This window comes from Carettochelys insculpta, chromosome 1, assembly GCF_033958435.1.
Source record: "Carettochelys insculpta isolate YL-2023 chromosome 1, ASM3395843v1, whole genome shotgun sequence".
NCBI classification, from domain to species: Eukaryota; Metazoa; Chordata; order Testudines; family Carettochelyidae; genus Carettochelys; species Carettochelys insculpta.
Genome location: NC_134137.1, coordinates 41,950,142 through 41,970,504, shown reverse-complemented (window position 1 = coordinate 41,970,504; position 20,363 = coordinate 41,950,142). Strand labels below are relative to the sequence as shown.

Genomic DNA, 20,363 nt, shown 5'->3' with positions numbered 1-20,363 from the left:
GCTGAGCAACACGATGCCCCCTGAAGTCTATCGGGGCTTGAGGTGCACAGTGCCAGTCTTCCCTCCCCTGGAAACTGAGCCCTTGGGCAGCTACCCAGAAGAATATCAGGTGCTGCTCAGCACACCCACCCACAGCCAGCAGCATGTGTTTCTACTGGTGGTGCGCATCCACACACGCCTTGGTGAGCCTAACAAAAATTATTCCACACCTGGATGGAAAAAGTTGGATGGAACATTGCACAGCGCCTTTACATTTCAGCCTATAGGAGTAAATAGGTATGTGGTAAGTGCCTTGTTTCCAGGCATTTCTGACTTTCTGGCAGAATTTGGATGAACTTGGTCTCTGGGCAGAGGTGAATGGTCTTTGGACAATTGAGAATATTCCATTTGGCCTTTTTTGAGCTACTCAATTTTGGCAAAAATGACAGTTTTCAGAATTAAAGCTGGATGCTCATGTCGTTAAGACACTGAGACTCAGATCTGGAATGAATTCTGCCAGGTCACTTAAGCTGTCTCTTTTTTCCTCCCCCCCAATTGATACTTACTAAAATTTCTGGCCTGATGTGGAAAAATACTTTCAGGAATAAATGTACTTCACAAACACAGTTCAGCCATTTAAAGATAAAGGGGTAGTGCATACAGATATTGGATGCATTCGAGACTGAATGCACTGTGTGCATGTATGTAGTGTACTTGAAAATGGAATAATGAATGAATGTGAAGACATTCTAATAAGGATGAGGTCATTTATCGAGTCTGAAGTCAAAAATTCAGACATATTCCTCTGAATGTGCCTGAGATGTGTGGTCTTTCAAATCCATCTAGGCCAAAAATTTTCAAACTGTGCATCCAAGTGTAGATGTCTAAATAGATGTGGCTAGATTTTTCTCAGAGATGCTGAACACCTACAACTGCCAAGGTCAGTGGGAATTTACTTTAGAATCATAGAATCTTGTGATGGACCATAATCATTGGCTATGGCTGAAGTTTTTCAGTGATAAAGGACTGGCAACAGAGATGGGTTTAGTCAGAAGAAACATGTCTACCATGGCACGTTTACTGCCGGCACCACCTGCTGCCAAGAGTGAAATCTTGCACAGCTGTGCTAATTAGCTGTGCAAATATGCTAATCAGCAGCCATTTGCAATTGTGAGACTGCTTATTAGCATGGAATTGCTGGGACAGCAGCTCCGTGTAGATGTGGCCATCGACTCCCATGATGAACTGCTTCCCTGTTCCAAGCAAAGGAAACCCATGGTGCAATCATGGAAATGTAGTCCAACCAGGGAGCCTGGCTTATAGTGAAGAAAAAGGCCATAAAGCATATGGTCTCCAGCTCTCATGAGGCACTGTGACAGTATTTCCAAATAAAAAATTTTGATTTTGGGCCCACATTTTTCAGTTTTAAAATTTTCAGTGACTTATATCACGAAAAATTTAGAAAATAATTTTGTCTGTGTGTGTGTGGGTGGTGGTTTGGTGAAATATTTCACATGGGAAACTCCATCTCCCCCCTTTTCTACATCTAACTTTTTGACCACTTTCATGGACAGATCAAGATAGCACTACAATTTAGACATATTTCTCTCTGGACCATGCCAAGAAAAAGTTAAGTATCTTGGTCTAGCTCTCCAAAGACATCTAGACAGCAAGACCATTTAAACTACTGTGGCAAAAAACAATGCAAGCATGGTCCTACTTACAAATAGATCTGTTTGTAAATACCTTTAAGGCATTGTAACATTCTTTCAACCACCAAGTAACTTTGCATTGCAATTAATATATTTTACTGGGGCCATGAGTTAAGTAAGAGCAGAAGACTGACAAATGCTGACAGCATGGAATTATGTTGCAAGGGGCATTAAATCATTCTTGACTCATACAACTGAGATGGTTTGCACAGATTAGAATCTTAATAGTTAGGCCTGGAAAACCATTTGGCATTCTTCCCAAGGCTATAAAATGTGCAAGCCAATCAACTCTGACTTCGCCGTTTAAAGGTTTAGCTTCTATTTTTAAAGCAGGAACTATTTGGTGTGATCAGTAACTTGCTATAAGACTCTCCTTTTTATGCATGTCAGATCCTTGGGTGGTATAAATTAGCGTGACTTGGAAATTAATGGGGAAGGGAAGGAGAAACACCACTTTTTGTATCAGCTGGGCCTTCATATGGAATGGGTTTTCAATAGTTCATCATATTAAGGTTGAAAAAGAATAATAAATTAATGCTGACTGCCATTTTAGTTGTGGTTGCTATTATTTTCCCTCTTACTGCAGCTACTACCCTTGCTTTTTGGGCTTCATATACAAGAAACATAGGCACAAAGACCATTTAACTTTGTACACATTCTTCCACTTGCCCAGAACATGGGCTGAACATGAACTTGGAAAGAATTGCCATCTTGATCAAAAACACCCATTTTCATTACGGCTCATCTATGAAAAGCACTCAACTGTTCTTTAACTTTCTGTCTTGAGAGGAAGAAATCAGCACATCGGCCAACAGAAGTACATGATCCACCCCTTTGAACTACCACAGCCCATTCACATGGCTGTATTGCTGGCCTTGCCAAATTAATAATGCAGCAACAGAAGGAAGGCAGCCCAGATGGCATATGCTTTGAAGTTCAAGGGTGTCATAGAACTCACTATTGACCCAGATATTCAGTAACTTTCTCACTTCCTTGAAAGGGGTTTATTAGTGTACAAAGTTGTGCCTAGAGCTATGTACTCCTGGAGTGCTTCCCATTGGATGCTTGTTGGAATCTGTGCTTTCCTTCAGATGCACTCCATGACTCTGGCATTTCAGTCTTGGCACACAATTCTAATTAATCAGCAGGAGTGACTCAACTTTTTAACTTAAGATAAGAACATAAGAACATAAGAATGGCCGTACTGGGTCAGACCGAAGGTCCATCCAGCCCAGTATCCTGTCTGCCGACAGTGGCCAATGCCAGGTGCCCCAGAGAAGGAGAACAGAAGACAATGATCAAGTGATTTATCTCCTGCCATCCATCTCCTGCCCTTGTACTGAAGGCTAGGGCACCATACTTTACCCCTGGCTAATAGCCATTTATGGACCTAACCTGCAAAAATTTATCGAGCTCTTTTTTAAACCCTAATAGAGTCCTGGCCTTCACAGCCTCCTCCGGCAAGGAGTTCCACAGGTTGACTGTGCGCTGTGTGAAGAAAAATTTCCTTTTATTAGTTTTGAACCTACTACCCATCAATTTCATTTGGTGTCCCCTAGTTCTTGTATTATGGGAAAAGGTAAATAATTTTTCTATATTCACTTTCTCCACACCATTCATGATTTTATATACCTCTATCATATCGCCCCTCAATCGTCTCTTTTCCAGACTGAAAAGTCCCAGTCTCTCTAGCCTCTCCCCATATGGGACCCGTACCAAACCCCAAATCATCTTAGTCGCCCTTTTCTGAACCTTTTCTAATGCCAATATATCTTTTTTGAGGTGAGGAGACCACATCTGCACACAGTACTCAAGATGTGGGCGTACCACAGTTTTATATAGGGGAAGTATGATATCTTTTGTCTTATTATCTATCCCTTTTTTAATAATTCCTAACATCCTATTTGCTTTATTAACTGCCGCTGCACACTGCGTGGATGTCTTCAGAGAACTATCCACTATAACTCCAAGATCCCTTTCCTGATCTGTCGTAGCTAAATTTGACCCCATCATGTTGTACGTGTAATTTGGGTTATTTTTTCCAATGTGCATTACCTTACACTTACCCACATTAAATTTCATTTGCCATTTTGCTGCCCAATCACTCAGTTTACTGAGATCTTTTTGTAGTTCTTCACAATCCCTTTTGGTTTTGACTGTCCTGAACAACTTGGTGTCATCTGCAAACTTTGCCACCTCACTGCTTACCTCATTTTCTAGATCACTGATGAACAAGTTGAACAGGATCGGTCCCAGGACTGACCCCTGGGGAACACCACTAGTTACCCCCCTCCATTGTGAAAATTTACGATTTATTCCAAACCTTTGTTTTCTGTCTTTTAACCAATTCCCGATCCATGAAAGGATCTTTCCTCCTATCCCATGACTGCCTAATTTACATAAAAGCCTTTGGTGTGGGACCGTGTCAAAGGCTTTCTGGAAATCTAGGTATATTATGTCCACTGGGTGCCCCTTGTCCACATGTTTATTAACCCCTTCAAAGAATTCTAATAGATTAGTTAGACACAACTTCCCTCTGCAGAAATCATGCTGACTTTTGCCCAACAATTTGTGCTCTTCTACATGCCTTGCAATTTTATTCTTTACTATTGTTTCTACTAATTTGCCTGGTACTGATGTTAGACTTATCGCTCTATAATTGCCAGGGTCTCCTCTGGAGCCTTTTTTAAATATTGGCGTTATATTGGCTGTCTTCCAGTCATTGGGTACCGAAGCGGATTTAAAGGATAGATTACAAACCACTGTTAATAACTCCGCAATTTCACATTTGAGTTCTTTCAGAACCCTTGGGTGAATACCGTCTGGTCCTGGAGACTTGTTACTATTCAGCTTATCAATTAACTCCAAAACCTCCTCTAATGTCACTTCAATCTGGGAGAGTTCCTCAGATTTGTCACCTAAAAAGGCTGGCTCAGATTTAGGAACCTCTGTAACATCCTCAGCCGTGAAGACTGAAGCAAAGAAATCATTGAATCGCTCCGCAATGGCACTGTCTTCCTTGATCGCTCCTTTTATATCTTTATCGTCCAAGGGCCCCACTGCTTTTTTAGTGGGCTTCCTGCTTCTAATGTATTAAAAAAAAACATTTTTCTATCATTTTTTGAATTTTTGGCTAGCTGTTCCTCAAAATCTTTTTTGGCTTTTCTTACTACATTATGACACTTAATTTGGGATACGGAAAGTGCTTGTCTTTACTTGTTCCCAATTTCGAAGGGAGGATGTTAATCAGGGCAACGGGAGATTACTAATGAAGTGCTGCATTGAATACGCAGCACTTCATTAAGCTAATTCTCCCCCACGGCAACTTTGAAGCATCAACTTCAAAGTGCCGGCATGCATGTAGCTACGGGCACTTCGAAGTGCCCACATTACTTCAAAGTCCCTTTACTCGTCAAAGTTTGATGCTTCGAAGTTGCTGCAGGGGAGAATTAGCCTAATGAAATGCTGTATATTCACTGCAGCACTTCATTAGTAATATCCCATTGCCCTGATTAACATGCCCCCTTCGAAGATGGGGGCAAGTGTAGACCCAGCCATTGAGTAATAAATATCTAGGCTGGATTATTTCCTGCTGAAGTATTTGTACTATTTATATTACGTTTCTAGTCCTTATTTACTGTGTGAAGATTGGTGACAGTTTTAAAATATCTGACGTAGTTTTACTGATGACCCCACAATATGAATAATCTAAGCATCTCAAGAGAGATGGGAGAGCTTTGTCTCCATGAAATACAGGCCAGATCCTCAGATGACTACACTAGAGCTAGACTATTTTACAATAGCTGTGGATCTTTGCCTTTGTTTTTTTGTGGTATTGCTGTATGTTCAGTAGAAGTCTGTGCATGCATCAAATGCAGGAGGTAGTTTGGATTAGTGTGTAGTAATAGACTTGTTGTTTTTATACAGTGTTGAATAGAAAAGGCTCAACAGTCGGAACTCTTATGCCCTGTGTTCATTAAACTAAATTCATTAAAGCTTAAAGAATGGACCTACTTCTCCTGTCCTGAGTCCTTGGATTTCAGATCTTGGCTTATGTCACGGCTGCAAATTCTCATTTAGTTTGGATTGTTTGGTACGTGTTTAGTTGTTGAATAAAATGTGTTCGTTGTAAGAGTTTTTGCGGTGGCCTCTCCTGGAAAGTGTGTCACTATTTTAAAGTGGGAGCAGATTTATAGCTTTTAAGTCCAGAAAGGAATATGATGATAATCAAGTTCAGTGCTTAGTTTTCTAGAAAAAAGGGTGCCAGAACTCAAGTCTGATGATTCGTCCCCCTACCCTGCCCCTAGGCTTAAGCCCCTTTCAGCCGCAAGCCATCCTCAAGCTTAAATCCTTCCAGCCCCAAACTGCCGTCCCAAACCCAGGATTAATTTACCTTACCCAGGAGCTCTATGTGCTGCTGTCCCACACTGCTCCTTCACTGGGCTGCCATCTTCTCTTCACTGTGGCTGCTTGGCTCCCCCAGCCCTCCTACTCCCCCTACATACAGTGCAGCAGGGGCAGCTCCCAGCGCCCTGCTGTGCTGAAATAGTAGGACTCAATTATATTGGTTTAACAGATGGGTCCCTCCTGCTGGCAGTTAAACCAATTAAATCAAGTCCTATTCTTTCAGTGCTGCAGGCAACAAGCTGGTGGAGTGGGTGGTAGTAGTGGTGGGAGCCACAAATGGCTCAGAACCACCCAGCCGGTTTCCAAAATGGCAGTGCTGCCAGCTCCACAGGCCCGACAAAAGGGCTCTGAGGGCCAAAGTCATGGTAAAAAGGGTGCTGGAACACCGGTCCAGTGTGTTCCACCAGAATAAAAGCCCTAATCGACTTTGACCATTTCAATAACATCTTCCACATCCTCAGTCATTCCACTCAGTCACTCTTGCACCATGTCTATAACTTTTGGTTGAGGTACAGCATATCTCTTAGAAAAACACCCAGTCTTGAGTAAAAGACTTTTGGTGATGGGCAATCTGCCAGAGTCGAATGTATATTTTTCCAAAGATTAATTATCTTCATTTTTAAAAATTCTACCTGATTTCTAATACTAATTATCTTAGTTATCTTAATTATTATTATCCACCTGATAAAATTCCACCTGATTTCTAATCTTAATTATCTTAATTATTATTATCTATTATCTTAATTATCTATTATAAAATACTTTGCAGTTCTGTCTTCATTACTAAGCATCCTTATTAAAGCATTGATCACAAATATCTCTTGGATACCCGTTCCAATAAACTGTTTGCCATTGTAAGAACTTAAAATAACATTGCAGCAATTGCTAATAAATGATCCACTGACTTGATGGATGCCATTGTGGAGATGGAAAACTAGTAGACTGTATTACCTAGTAGTTTCTTCTTGAACGTCTTGAACTTCATTGAACAAAGAAAAGATAATTTAAGGCTGCATTGTGCGAAGAGGAAATTTCCCACGGACAAATAACGATAGCAAGTACGAGGCTGGTGAAAAATATTTTCTTCTAGACACAATAACCATGATGAAATTGTGATGAACAATTCTCACTGTATGTTGAATGATGGTGTGAACAGAAAATGTTTTATGGGTTTCTTTTTCTACCAGCACTAAATGTTTCAGAAAAGCCAACATCATATGGCAATTATAAAATATGTCAGTGAAAATTCAAAGTCCCAAAGCCCCCCCAATCCCACTTGAGCCAAAGGCCCCTTTAATCTTTCCTTTTATGAGGAGAGATTAAAAAAGACGCGGTTGTTCCATCTTAGAAAAGAGACAACTGAGGAGGGGATAGGATAGAGGACTATAAAATAATGACTGGTATAGAGGAAGTGAACAAAGAAGTGTTATTTACTCCTTCATACAACACAAGAAGCAGGGACTACACAAGGGGCTTGCCTACACTAGCTCCCTACTTTGAAGGGAGCATGGTAAGTCGGGTGTCAGGAGATTACTAATGAAATGCTGTGGTGCATATGCAGCACTTCATTAAGCAAGTTCTCCCTCACAGCAACTTCGAAGTGTTTGGAGGAGTAAAGGGAGTTTGAAGTACCCTGGGCACTTCAAAGTATCGGTGGGTGAGCCGTGGCTAGATGCCAGCCAGCACTTCGAAGTTCAACACTTCGCAGTTGCTGCTGGGGGGTGGGGGGGAGTTTGCTTAACGAAGTGCTGCATATGCACCACAGCATGTCATTAATAACCTCCCAACACCCTACTTACCGTCCTCCCTTCAAAGTAGGAGCTAGGGTAGACAAGCCCAAGGCAATTAATAGGCAGAAGGAAGTACTCCTTCATACCACACAAAGACAATATGTGAAACTTATTGTCGGTAAATGTTGTGAAAACCAAAGCTATAATGGGCTTCAAAAAAGAATTGGATCAGCTAATGGAAGATATTAACCAAAATGTTCAGGGATGCACCCTTATGCTCTGGGTGTTTCTAGCCGCTAGGTGCCAGGACCTGGCATGAACAATAGGGATTGGGTCACTAGACAATTGCCTGCTCTGGACAGTCCCTTGGAGGCAGTTGGCTTTGCTCACCGTGGGAAGACAAGGTACGGGGATAGGCTGCCCACTGGTCTTACCCACTATGACTGTTCTTGTGTATGAACGCTGGGGAAGGGACTCGTTATTCATGGAGAAAATTCTCCCGATAAATACTGCCAGGTCACCCCAGAGTTCAGAAGGGAGGTGGTTTTGATGAGCCCATCCAGACAGCTTGGTATGGAGGAGAGGTGCTTGTTGTGCTCTCACACACAAAGGATGCTATTCCACATCAGCCTGCAGGTGCCACTGTAGCAAATAGCAAGAGAGATGCTCTTAAAATTGCCCAGATTCCACCAATTCAGTTAGCAGGAGAGTGAGAGAGCAGAATGTGTGAGGTTAGGGAAGCGTATAAAGGGGAAGCAATGCTGAGTGAGTTAAAGCAAAGCCGTGAATATGTTAATAAGATAATCAAGGGTGGCAGTTTTTTTGATTGTTTGGACAAACATTTAGCTCATGAAAGTCATTATCTGCAACATCAGAAAATAATGTAATTTGCCATGGCTGGCTGCTCCCTGAGATACTGAACAAACAATCCCCAAAGCAACCATTCTGATGCAAACATATTAGCTATAATAGAGCTGAACCGACTATATAGCAACAAGGTGGCCCTTTTCACATATGATAGGGAAAAATAATGTTTAGAAATCTTTCCACCCACATACAGGTTTCCTACCCATTAGTGATGATACTGATGCTTGCAGCAATTCGACAAAGAGCTGTCCAAGGTACTGAAATAAAGACTCCAACAGCTACCTTGTTGCTGCCATTTTTGTGTAATGCAATCAATAAGCATGACATTTTGCTGTCAAGGGAACAAAATATATACCTCAGCATGCCTACATGATATATTTGAAGAGACAAACATTAGCCAGCGAAGGGGAGAACCGGACTAGATAACAGACAAAGGACAAGACAATGGTCGTGTCTGCACTTGGGAAAAACTTTGAAATGGCCATGATAATGGCCAAATTGAAGAATACGAATGAGGCTCTGAAATGAATATGCAGCACCTCATTAGCATGCTTCCTGCCGCAGCACTTCGAAAGTGTAGCGTTTCGCTCATGTATGGCTCAGCTACATGGGGGGGGGGTCCTTTTTGAAAGGACCCTGCAAACATCGAAATCCCCTTATTCCTGTCAGCTGATCGGAATAAGGGGATTCTGACATTTGCAGGGTCCTTTCGAAAAGGAGCCCCATGTAGAAGAGCTGCACACAAGTGAACTGCAGCACTTCTGAAGTGCCACGGCCAGCAGCATGCTAATAAGGCAGCGAATATTCATTTCAGCGTCTCATTAGTATTCTTCTATTTGGCCATTAGCATGGCCATTTGAAAGGTTTTCCTGTGTGTAGCCATAGCCAATGCATTTGATAAAAATGTTGGAAGTGATCTTTTACGCTATTTTTCCATCCAAAAAATTATCTTTTTTCTGACCAACATCTGGCAGTGAAAGGGTCATGCTTTTGTGCTCACACCTGAGGAAGAGCTTGGCAGGTGTCTCTGTTGGCAACAGCAGTTGGGCCAATAAAGCTCTCATTAGTATGCTGGGGCCAGCATTGCTATGCCACCACAGCACATTACTTTCCAAGACCTTCACAAGAGTATGCACACAGCTGCTTGGTCTAAAAGGAAAATAGTTTGGCAGGTCTATAAGAGGCAAACGTGTTTTGGGATGAGATTTATGCACATTCATAACCTCATAGGGGACCTTAGCAAGCGGATGGGTTGACCTGCTGTATAAAACAGCCAGCGCATGTCCCAAAGTCATCCCTAGCTTGCAGCTTTTTGGAAAACATTACACTCTGATTTAAAAATTGTCAGTGAAGGCACATCAATCAGGACCCTGGTGAATAGTTCTTATGTTTAATCACCCTCAGTGGCAAACATTTATGCCTCAGTTCCAATCTGTGTGTGTCTAATTCAGGGGCTTGCACAGGCATTTAAATTTAACCCCCACCCTTTGGCAAACTACTCCAAAGTACATTGTATTAGCTAATCTTTTATAACTAACTTCTTCAAAGCACATAGGTCATAATGACCCTTCCTGTATCATCACCCTTCTAACTTGCAATGAACTTTTAATATACGGCATCTAGATTCAAGGTTTTCCAGCCATCAAGGTTTTTTAGTCTCAGTTGGTTACTTGTCTGTCCCTTCCTCTCATACTGATCAGCAGAAAATGCTGCAAATTTTGACCTTGCTTCTGAAGGCCTATCTTCAGATTAACTCAAGTATGTGATGGTCTGTTTCATTGATTCCAGGGGGCACTCAGCTGGGGCACCCCCCACCAATAGCTCTGAGGGGAGCCAGAAGGTCTCTGCACAGTGCTGCCCACAGACCCCACCCTTGCAGGTGCCACTGGGTCCAAGTCATAAACCCATAGGGTACTGTAAGGTCCATCCTTCTGCCTAAAGCAGGATAATGTTCATGGAGATGCTGGGGACTGAACATAGGCTCTTCAACTGAGCTACATGCACTCACTGAGTGCAGAGTGGGGCCAGTATGTGTGCACACATATCTTGCCCAGGGACACGCCAGCAGCTGCACAAAGAAGCTGCCAGGAAGCCACTCAAGTCCCACTGCATTGCTGGTGGTGAAGACAGGGCCCGCAGGCAGCGTTCCCGCTATTTTTTCCATTCATAGGCAGAATAAATTTTGTTATGTGCACCAAGGTATATTGAAATGTGCACTACCCATAAACACATATGCTGCCAGCTGTGGGTGCTGTGGAGCCTCTTAATCAGCTGGGCAGCACCTGAATCTCTGCTGGGCGGCCACCCAAGCACTCAGCTTACACGGAATGCTGCCCACAGGCCCTTTTAAATCACCTGGAGGCAGGCAGGTGAGGGGATGCACTGGGGGTGGGAGGAAGTGCATGGAAGCAGCAGATAGGGCCAGGGGAGAGGTCTGGCTCTGCACCTTGCTGGAGCAGAGTCTCAAAGGTAGGAACATCCCTGGAGTCCAGACATCACGGGCCCATATAACTCGTTGCCCCATCCTTGTTGAATTGTGGGCCCCAGAACTGCACCAGTATTCCAGCAGTGGCTGGATCAGTGCCTAATACAGTGGCAAAACGTTCTCTCCGAATGGAGACTCTCCTGTATATTCAACCCTGGCTCACATTAGCCCAGGCCTGCCAACAGGGGGTGGGGGAGGGCAAGGGGACAGTTGCCCAGGGGCCTGGAGTGCTAGCCCCCGCCTTTGCTACCTAGGCAGTGGCAGCAGTCAGAGCCCCAGCCCCTTTGAATTGCAGCAGCAGGGCTGCTCTGGCTGTGAGAGAGTTGGGGGAGGTCCTCAGTGCCATGGTCCAGAGCCTGTCCACTTGCCCCAGGGCCCACAGGGGCTGTCAGTGCTGCTACATTAGCCTTTTCGGCCAAAATGTCAGACTGAAAGCTCATGTTCAGCTGCCCATTGACCATGACCTCCACGTCTTTTTCAGGCATTGCTTCCCAAGCAAGAGGCTCCTAACCTGCACACCTGGCCTACAGTCACTGCTCCTTGAAGGAGGAGAGGGTGACTCCACTCAGACAGCAAGTCCCAGGTGGGCAGACTACTGCAAGAGTGGAAGAAAGAGACAAAGGGCTAATTAGTTGGTTAATGAGCATATGCCAAAAATGTGATGGACAAAAATCACAGGAAGACCTGGTCCCTGTCTGAAGGCACTTTTAGATGGTACCCAAGATATGGATTCAAAGCTGGTGGGTGTGGGGGTGTCAGAGAGAGACATGGCCAGAATGGCTGCCAGGAAAAAAATTGTCATCAGTTGTGTTTTGTACAGACTGGCAGGGGAACTGTGCGTGTTGGGACTCCAGCAAGGAGGCCATTATGGCAAACAGCACAGGAGAAGAAAAGGTTTACCCAGCTGATCATAAAGCAGCACTGATGGCCCTTGCAGAGCGTACTAACCACTCTTGTCCTGGGAAGGCTCTCTCAGTAAGCAATCCTGAGCTTTACCCCTGGTTCTCCCAGTGACTCCCTCTACAATGTTATGGCTAAATTAACTCACAGACTGGGGCTGTAAAGCAAGGTCCTTGGTTGACAGATGCCATGTAAGTGCCCCGTACAAATCAACAGGCGCATATATGTTTATTTATATTAGCCTGCTCACTTCAAAATCCTGCTTTCTTTTGTTGCCAGAAGGTTCACCACACGTTGGGCTGCTGCAGGTAATTTAACGAGAAGGAAGCTAATTTTCCACAATCTGTTTTGTTCCTGAAAAGCAGTGAGTTGAAGTGGCCGGGAATTAATTTCTGGCAGTTCAAAGCAGGCTGAGAATCACAAGTGTCACATTAAAGCGTACAGATAATACATCAGCTGCCATTTCACTTTGCCTATGGAGAATTCAGACCCACCTTCTCTTAAGGAGCTACACACGCTGATTAACACCAGAACTTGTGATCTAGCCCCAGTGATGTCTGAACATCAGATATCAATGGCATGTCATTGTGCACACAAGGCACACAGCGTGGGCTCTAGCACTGGCTGCGCCCACAGGATGATTCCATACAGCCTCTGAACATACATGAAGGGTGCCATTTTTGTAGAAGAAAATTCTGCAAAAGGCATCCTCTGCAGAGTGTAACTTGGCCTACACAGCACATGTAAGGTCATGCTGCATGGCTGATGCCCTTTGCATGCCAGGATATGGCTGCACATCAAGCCTCTGCTAGATGTCCGGTTTATACAGGTGATGACATTTTTAGTAATCTCTCCCTCTCTCTCTCTCTCTCTCTTACACACACACACACGCAGTAAAATAGATGCCATTGCTTTACATGGCCTTACCCGCTTACTGCCTGTCTATCTTGGGTTTTTGTTTACCACCTGTCATTTTACCATCTCAGTGCAGTTACCAGGGCATCCATAGAATGATAAGATTGGAACAGACCATCCCTAACATAAGACACAAAAATGGTGGGTCATCATAGCCAGCCATAACACCTTTCAGGTAATTATGTACAATGAGTCTGTTATATAATGGTGCTGCATCGACATGTGTTGTCGAAGAGGCAGCAGAGTGGGTGGCAAAGATTCAGGCTCTGCACAGTATCACAGGTCAGTCATGTGAATGCCATAGAGTTGCAACTACATGGCAAAGTCTCAGTGTGATGCTTGGTGCTTTAGGGCAGCTGAAAGGAGTTCTGCATTCACAGAGCACTGATATCCCTATGAGCTACCTGAGTCATGGCCTGGCTTTTCAAAGGGCCAGCAAGTGTTCCCGAGGTATTTAACTTTCATACTGCAGTTCAGGGACCTGCACTGACTCATCATAGGGTGCAGAGCGGGGTAGGCAGAGGCAAAAACCTTCTGCCCTAGTGAGCAGCTATTTGACCATCGTACCATTGCCTGGGGCTGTAACTTTTCACCAGCCAAAGGGTTGTCCTGAATGTTAATTCTTAGAGGTTATTCCTGTGCTCACAGAGTTGCAGCTCCAGTTGTGAGCTAAATGACTATTAACTTGCCATCACCTATACCTGCTGCTAGAAGGCCAGGGCTGCAGCTGGTGTGAACTGGGAATTCCAGTGCAGTCAGTCCTGATTTACACTAGCTGAGGAGCTGGATCATGGACTGGAAGGGTGGGTCTTTGGCTGCTTAAAGGGGCTGACGTCCCAACTGGGGGGGCACGAGGACGACTGGGGAGGGGCAGGATGGTACCAAGCAGTATGTGATCAGCAGGACCACCCAGCCTGCATCCCAAGAGGACATCTGAAGTTTGAAAGCTGGCTCCCCAGTAGCCCCTGTGAAGTGAGCAGAGCAGCAGGGGGCACACAACACTTAGAGGCAAGGGACAACAGAGGGCTCATGGTCCTGGAGGTGCAGCTCTCCTGCCCCTGCCACAGCTGTGACTCCAAGATGGCCTGAGGCAGGGCAGGTGGGAAGAGCATGAAAACCCCTGCTACATAGCTGACCCATCTGCTTTGAAGCAGATGGTTGTTGTGGTAGGTGCACTAGCAGGGAGGCTGCAGATGGCCTTTCATATAGAACTCTTCTCTTCTGTTCCTGCATGGATATCCAGATAGTAAGGCGCTACCAGTGCCCCTACTCCAGCATGGCTCGCTTTGCAAAGCAGGATGGGAGGATGACGACAAAGCAGGAAAGCTTCACTGTGGAGGGCGAGGAAGCTTGGAAAGCCAGAACAAACACCAAGAAGTCCTGTGGCCCCATATAGGCTAACATTTCTGGAGCATAAGCTCTCATGGGCAAAGACCCACTTCATCAGATGCATGTAGTGACAAAGTGGATCTGTCAGAAATGAGTGCGGGGAAGGGTTTAATCTTCCTGAGGTAACCTGAATCCCAGATGTTGGGTAAAATTTGTTTCCAACCCTCTGTTTCCAACACCATGTGAGTGAAGTAGCTTTGTTTAAACTGAGAACAATTGCAGCTTACATCACTTTATTCTCTGCAGACTGCAGAGAGAAAGACAGAGAGGGAGATGTCTCCTACACAATTGGAATGAAAAAAATCAGAAATATCCTGACCATCATAAGATCAGCCATAGAGGTGTAAGCACAAGGGAAATGTATAGTTAGACACGATCAGGTTATGCTTACTTTGAATTTGGTTGGACTTGCAGGTTTGTATTCACTTTTGTGTCGCTTGAGAATCCCGCCCCGCCATAACTTTTATGCTAAATCCCAGGGTACTGGCTTTCTCTGCGTGCAACCCATGATTTACTTTTCTCTTGTTTTGTGAATAAATTACTTTTTTTTAAGCAAATGATTTGATTCCTGTGTCGTGAGAAGGGTCTGTGTATATTCAGACCTTAGACTGAAAGGTCAGCTACTAAATTACAGTTCTTCTGTTTAAGCTCTCTCCTGAGGGAGGGTTAAGGGCTTGGGGTACCCTACAGGAAGAGGTCCTGAATGTGTCTTCCTGGGTTAGGGGGGGTCTTTTCCCACACAGGTGGTTGCAGCGAACTACCCCTCCCCGCCACAGGGACAGGGAATCTGTGACCCTGCGAAGTTTAAATGTACAGCCTGTGTACAGGCAAGGTGTTTTTAAGTCTCTGAGGAGCCCCACTTTCTGCACTTGAAGTGTGAAGTAGGGAAGGATCCCTGATAGGGTCTTTGCCCATGAAAGCTTATGCTCCAAAAAAATCTGCTAGTCTATAAGGTGCCACAGGACTTCTCATTGTTTTTGCAGATACAGACTAACAGGGCTGCCCCTCTGCTACTTGGAAAGCCAGAGCAGACATTGCTTCCTAGTTTGTTTTAAAAGAGCAGGGAGAACAGGACAATAGGAGAAAGAAAATGAGAAATAAAGGAAGGGACTAAAACAGCAGCACTAGGGGATGTGGTGAGGCACCCAGCAGCTAACCAGTGCTGTGGGCGTCTCCAGTCACTAGAGGCTGCCAGCCATGGAGCTGTGGCCTCTCTTGCCTAAATTCCCTTTTGCTTCCCTTTCTCCTTCTCCCCTCCAGCATGGTCTCTTGTGGGCAGTTGATCAGTTTTGGAGCCTTGTGTGGTACTGGCACGTTCAGCTTCTGCTTTCACTGGCACTGAGAAGCTTCCAGATGTGGGCTCTGAGGCCTGACCCAGCCAAGCATTGAATCAGGTCCCTACCGCTAAGCCTAGTGAGTAATCCCATTTGCTTCAGCGCAACATCCTACATGACTCAAGAAGCAGTGGTGCTGGAATGGTGCCTTACTTAGTAAAGTGGAGACAACTAGGCCCTTGAGACACCCTTGATTTATTGAGTTAAACCTTTATTTGGGTTCCTCAGTGTGCATAATATTGATTCAGCTTGGATGAAACAGGAATGGAGAGCAGGGGCTTTGAGAAAAGAATTGGATGTGAGCTATTTTCACAAGGACTAGGTAAGCAAGCACAAGACCCGTTAGGAAAAACTCTTCCCCTCCTTTTTACGAGTCTTGTATCAACTCTGGACTGCTGCCAAGAAAGGAGAATAATGACTTATTCATGTTCTTAGCCCAAATGTTGTTGGATTGTTTTCTACCTCAGAATTATTCGTGTGATTTTTGGCTAGAGTGAGTGGCTAAACAGTCAAAACTTTGACAAGTGACCGTAAACACACTGTACTGTTGTTCTCACCATAGCCCAGAAGTTTAATTAGCACAAAATTTCAGTCAATATTTGGCCAAAATCCAATTTAATCGAAAAATCTCCAAGTACTTAGGCAGATGTAAATATATAAAAACTGGGCCAGTTCTATGCAGCAGCAGCATTGATACACAGCCTGGGACAAACAGCCTCTAAAGAGTTTTCCAGAAGGATCAGCTGAAGTCTTGTATTTGCAATTTCAGGTGGTACAGAGCCAACTGGCAGCCGCACGCATGTGTGCATGCGCACACGCGCGTGTACCTTTGCCTCTCCCAAAAAATACCAAATATAATTGGCTCCCACAGTCTGATCCACAATATTCAGAGCAGAGTAGCAGATAGACGTGGAGGCAAGTTGGTATTTCCCTCTCAGTTCACACCTCTAGGCTGGCCTCTTTAGAGAGGCAAAGAAGCAAAACTCAAGTATTTAAACAAAATTACATTGTGAAGTGCTCAGACAGAAACGAAACACTGTGGCTAAAGACGCCCAGCTTGGGGCAGAACGGAGAGCTGGCAGTGCCTCAGAAATCCATTGCCCATTATATCATCAACTAAGGTGGTATGGGAGAAAGGAAAGGGGAAATCACGATGCTGGTGAGCTCTCCGGTGCAGCAACAGTGATGAAAGGTCTAGATTCACTGATCCCCCCAGAACCCAGCCACCCTGCTGTCCAATTCACCATACTTCTCACACAAAGGTCTGCTACAATCCCAGTGTGCTGAACACTCCCCATGGTCAGGGCATTGCTGTGACTGGTGTTCCCACTCTGCTGTCTCCCCCGGATGATTTCTTGGAGCACCAGGCACAGAGTCTCCCATGTACTCCAGTCGCAGGGGCTCTTTAAATCAGCGGAATGCTCAAATCTATGGTATAGCAACATCCTCCCCCTTCCTTCCTCCGTCCTGGGCAACTGTGGTGCAAGAGGAAGCCAAGGGATAGTGTATTCTAAGAGCTAAGGCTCTGGAGACAAGTATATTTTATTCATGTACACAAATACAGACTGGTGCCAGCAAATGAGTAAACACTATTTCCTTGGAAAAGAAAAGCAATAAAAAAAGGTTAAAGTAACTTCTCTGAGCTACTGGCCAAAGTAGTAACAGAGAGGGAGCCGTGCTTGTCTATACACTATCAAAACAAAAAGCAGTCAAGTAGCACTTTAAAGACTAGCAAAATAGTTTATTAGGTGATGAGCTTTTGTGGGACAGACCCACTTCTTCAGACCATAGTCGTACCAGAACAGACTCAATATTTAAGACACAGAGAACTAAAAACAGTAATCAAGGAGGACAAATCAGAAAAAAATGATCAAGGTGAGCAAATCAGAGAGTGGAGGGGTGGGAGTGGGGGAAGGTCAAGAATTAGATTAAGCCAAGTATGCAGACGAGCCCCTATAGCGACTCAGAAAATTCCCATCCTGGTTCAAACCATGTGTTAATGTGCTGAATTTGAATATAAGACAGCTCATCTGTTTCCCTTTGAATAGTGGTGCGAAAATTTTTTTTCAGTAACACTCATACTCTTAAGTCATTAACAGAATGGCCCATTCCATTAAAATGTTAACTAACTGTTTTGTGGCTCTGGAGTGTTTCGATGTCTGTTTTGTGCCCATTAACCTTTTGTCTAAGGGATTTAGAAGTCTGTCCAATATACAAAGCATCTGGGCATTGTTGGCACATGATGACAAATATGATGTTAGCAGAGGAGCATGAGAAAGTGCCCGTGATTCTGTGAATAACCTGGTTAGGTCCAGTGATGGTATTTCCAGAGAAGATATGTGGACAAAGCTGGCAGCAGGCTTTGTTGCAAGGAAAGGTTCCAGGACTGGTATTCTTGCGGTATAGACTGTGGCTGTTTATGAGGATCCTCATAAGGTTGGGAGGTTGCCTATAGGAAAGAACTTGCACGTCACTTAGGGCCTTCTGGAGTGTGGCATCCTGATTAAGGATATGTTGTAGGTCTTTAATAATTCATTGCAGTGGTTTGAGTTAGGGGATGTAGGTTATGACCAGTGGTGTTCTATTCTTGGCTTTTTTGGGCCCATCTTGGAGTAGCTGGTGTCTGGGTAATCGTCTGGCCCAGTCGATTTTTTTTTTTTTACTTCTCCCAGTGGGTAATTCAGGTTTCTGAATATTTGGTAAAAGATCTTGTAGTTTTTGGTCTCTGTCAGTTGGATCAGAGCAAATGCGATTGTATCTAAGAGCTTGACTGTAAACAATGGATCTAGTTACATGTGCAGGATGAAAGCCAGAAGGGTGTAGGTAAGTATAGCAATCAGTGGGAACAGCTTACTAAAACCCAAAGGCTGTGTCAACACTAGCCAAAAACTTTGAAATGGCCATGCAAATGCTAACCCTTTGAAATGGCCATGCAAATGCGGGCAGCATGCTAACCCTTATTCTGCTCATAGGAATAAGGGGACTTTGAAGTAGCTGGGGTCCTTTTGAAAAGGAGCCCTGTCTGTACGAGCTGCATGGCCGCGAGCTGCATCAATTTCGAAGTGCCGCGGCGGCCCACATGCTAATGAGGCACTGAATATATATTTTAGCGCTTTATTAGTAAACTTCAAAATGGCCATTTGCATGGCCATTTTGAAGTTTTTGGCTAGTGTAGACGTAGCCAGAGAGAGGTAGAACTGCAAAGGAGGTGCTGATACTTAACAGCAAGATGTCGCACTCGCACAAATTATCTTCTTAGGTTTATAAGTAAAACAATGTGCTCACACTCTCCTTGCTCCATAGCAGCCAATACTCAACAATGCTGTAGGAGCCTGACAACAGCTACAATCACAGGTTCACAAAATCCATTTAAGTCAAGGGCTTTTTTTTTTGTGGCAGCTGAGTTAATCTTACCATGGTCAGAAATATGGGAAACCCATCAACTTGAGTGCCATCCTTACCTAATTTATCACACTACAATGTGTCATAAAAGCTAAATATGTCAAATTATATGTCAAATTATGTAGCACTTTAAAGACTAACAAAATGATTTATTTGGTGATGAGCTTTTGTGGGACAGACCCACATCAGCAGATCCATTTCATTTCCAATACAGATGAAATTGAGCTGATGACGTGGGTTTGTCCCGTGAAAACTCATCACTGAATAAATCATTTTGTTAGTCTTTAAACTTCTGCAGCTTTGTTTAGTCAAAAGGAAGGCTGTGGCTAAGTTGCAATGCTCAACATTGAGAGACAGGGATCCAATCTCTTGGCTCCACAATTGATAACAAGGGCTAGGAATGCTGCAGGAGTGGCTGGAGATTGCAAGGGACTGATCATCAGAATATTGAGCAAATGCCGCTTTTACTACTTTGAAGTGTTGCACAAACTTTACCATAAGTCATGACAGAGTAAGCAACACCTTCATTTTACAGACTGGGAAACACAGGCCTTAAGTGACAGACCCACACATACTCAGAGGCAAAGGCACAACACAAACTGGGAAGATCCTGGCTCACAGTCCAGAGTTCAGCCTTCCAGCCATCACTGCTTCTCTGGAAGGTCAGTGGTAGATTGTGAAGGAAAACTTTTCCAGGTCAGACAGATGGTGGCTTTTAGGTCTCAGTGGTTCTCACTGATATTGTGGTAGCACTTTTAAAAGTATAAGAACAGGTGGGGACCATTTGTTCACAGCACTACGCAAAACATAAAATAAAAGACCTGTCTGAGCAAACTCACTGGCAAGACAGCTGGGGCATCATTCCAGGGCAAGACTGAGCTCATTTTCTTGTGTGGCTGGACCAGAAGTCAGATCTCAGTAGGAGAAAAGCACACAGATTCACTGAGCCACCTTCTTCTCAGGGCTGTCTTGATGGAGCCACTCTGTGCTCCAGCTAGGACAAGCACAGGAGGAACAAGGGTGCTGCACATCCAGAGTAAGGAACACATGGACTGCAAAAACAAAATGCACACAAAAACGTTCGGCTTCTTGGGTGGCAACTGGGACGTGAAGGGTCTCCAAAGGAAAGTGAAATTACATATTTGGCATTATTAAACCTTCCTTTCTGCACACTACTCTGTTGTTTGACCATCTTCTGCTGGTCAGACACATCAGCTTCTTACATAGAGTTCTTCTTCTTCAT

The 20,363-nt window shown here is 44.2% G+C and overlaps 1 protein-coding gene across 2 annotated transcripts in view; it reads right to left on the bottom strand.

Moving 5' to 3' along the window:
• ELMOD1 (ELMO domain containing 1) overlaps nt 1-20,363 on the bottom strand; it is a 135,897-nt gene that overhangs the window by 13,687 nt on the left and 101,847 nt on the right. Inside the window, exon 9 of one of the 2 annotated variants that reach the window (XR_012642977.1) lies at nt 19,960-20,172. The exons of the other annotated variant lie outside the window; for it this stretch is intronic. The gene's annotated coding sequence lies outside the window, so the exon portion shown is untranslated. The remainder of the gene's footprint in view (nt 1-19,959; nt 20,173-20,363) is intronic. 2 annotated transcript variants of the gene reach the window in all.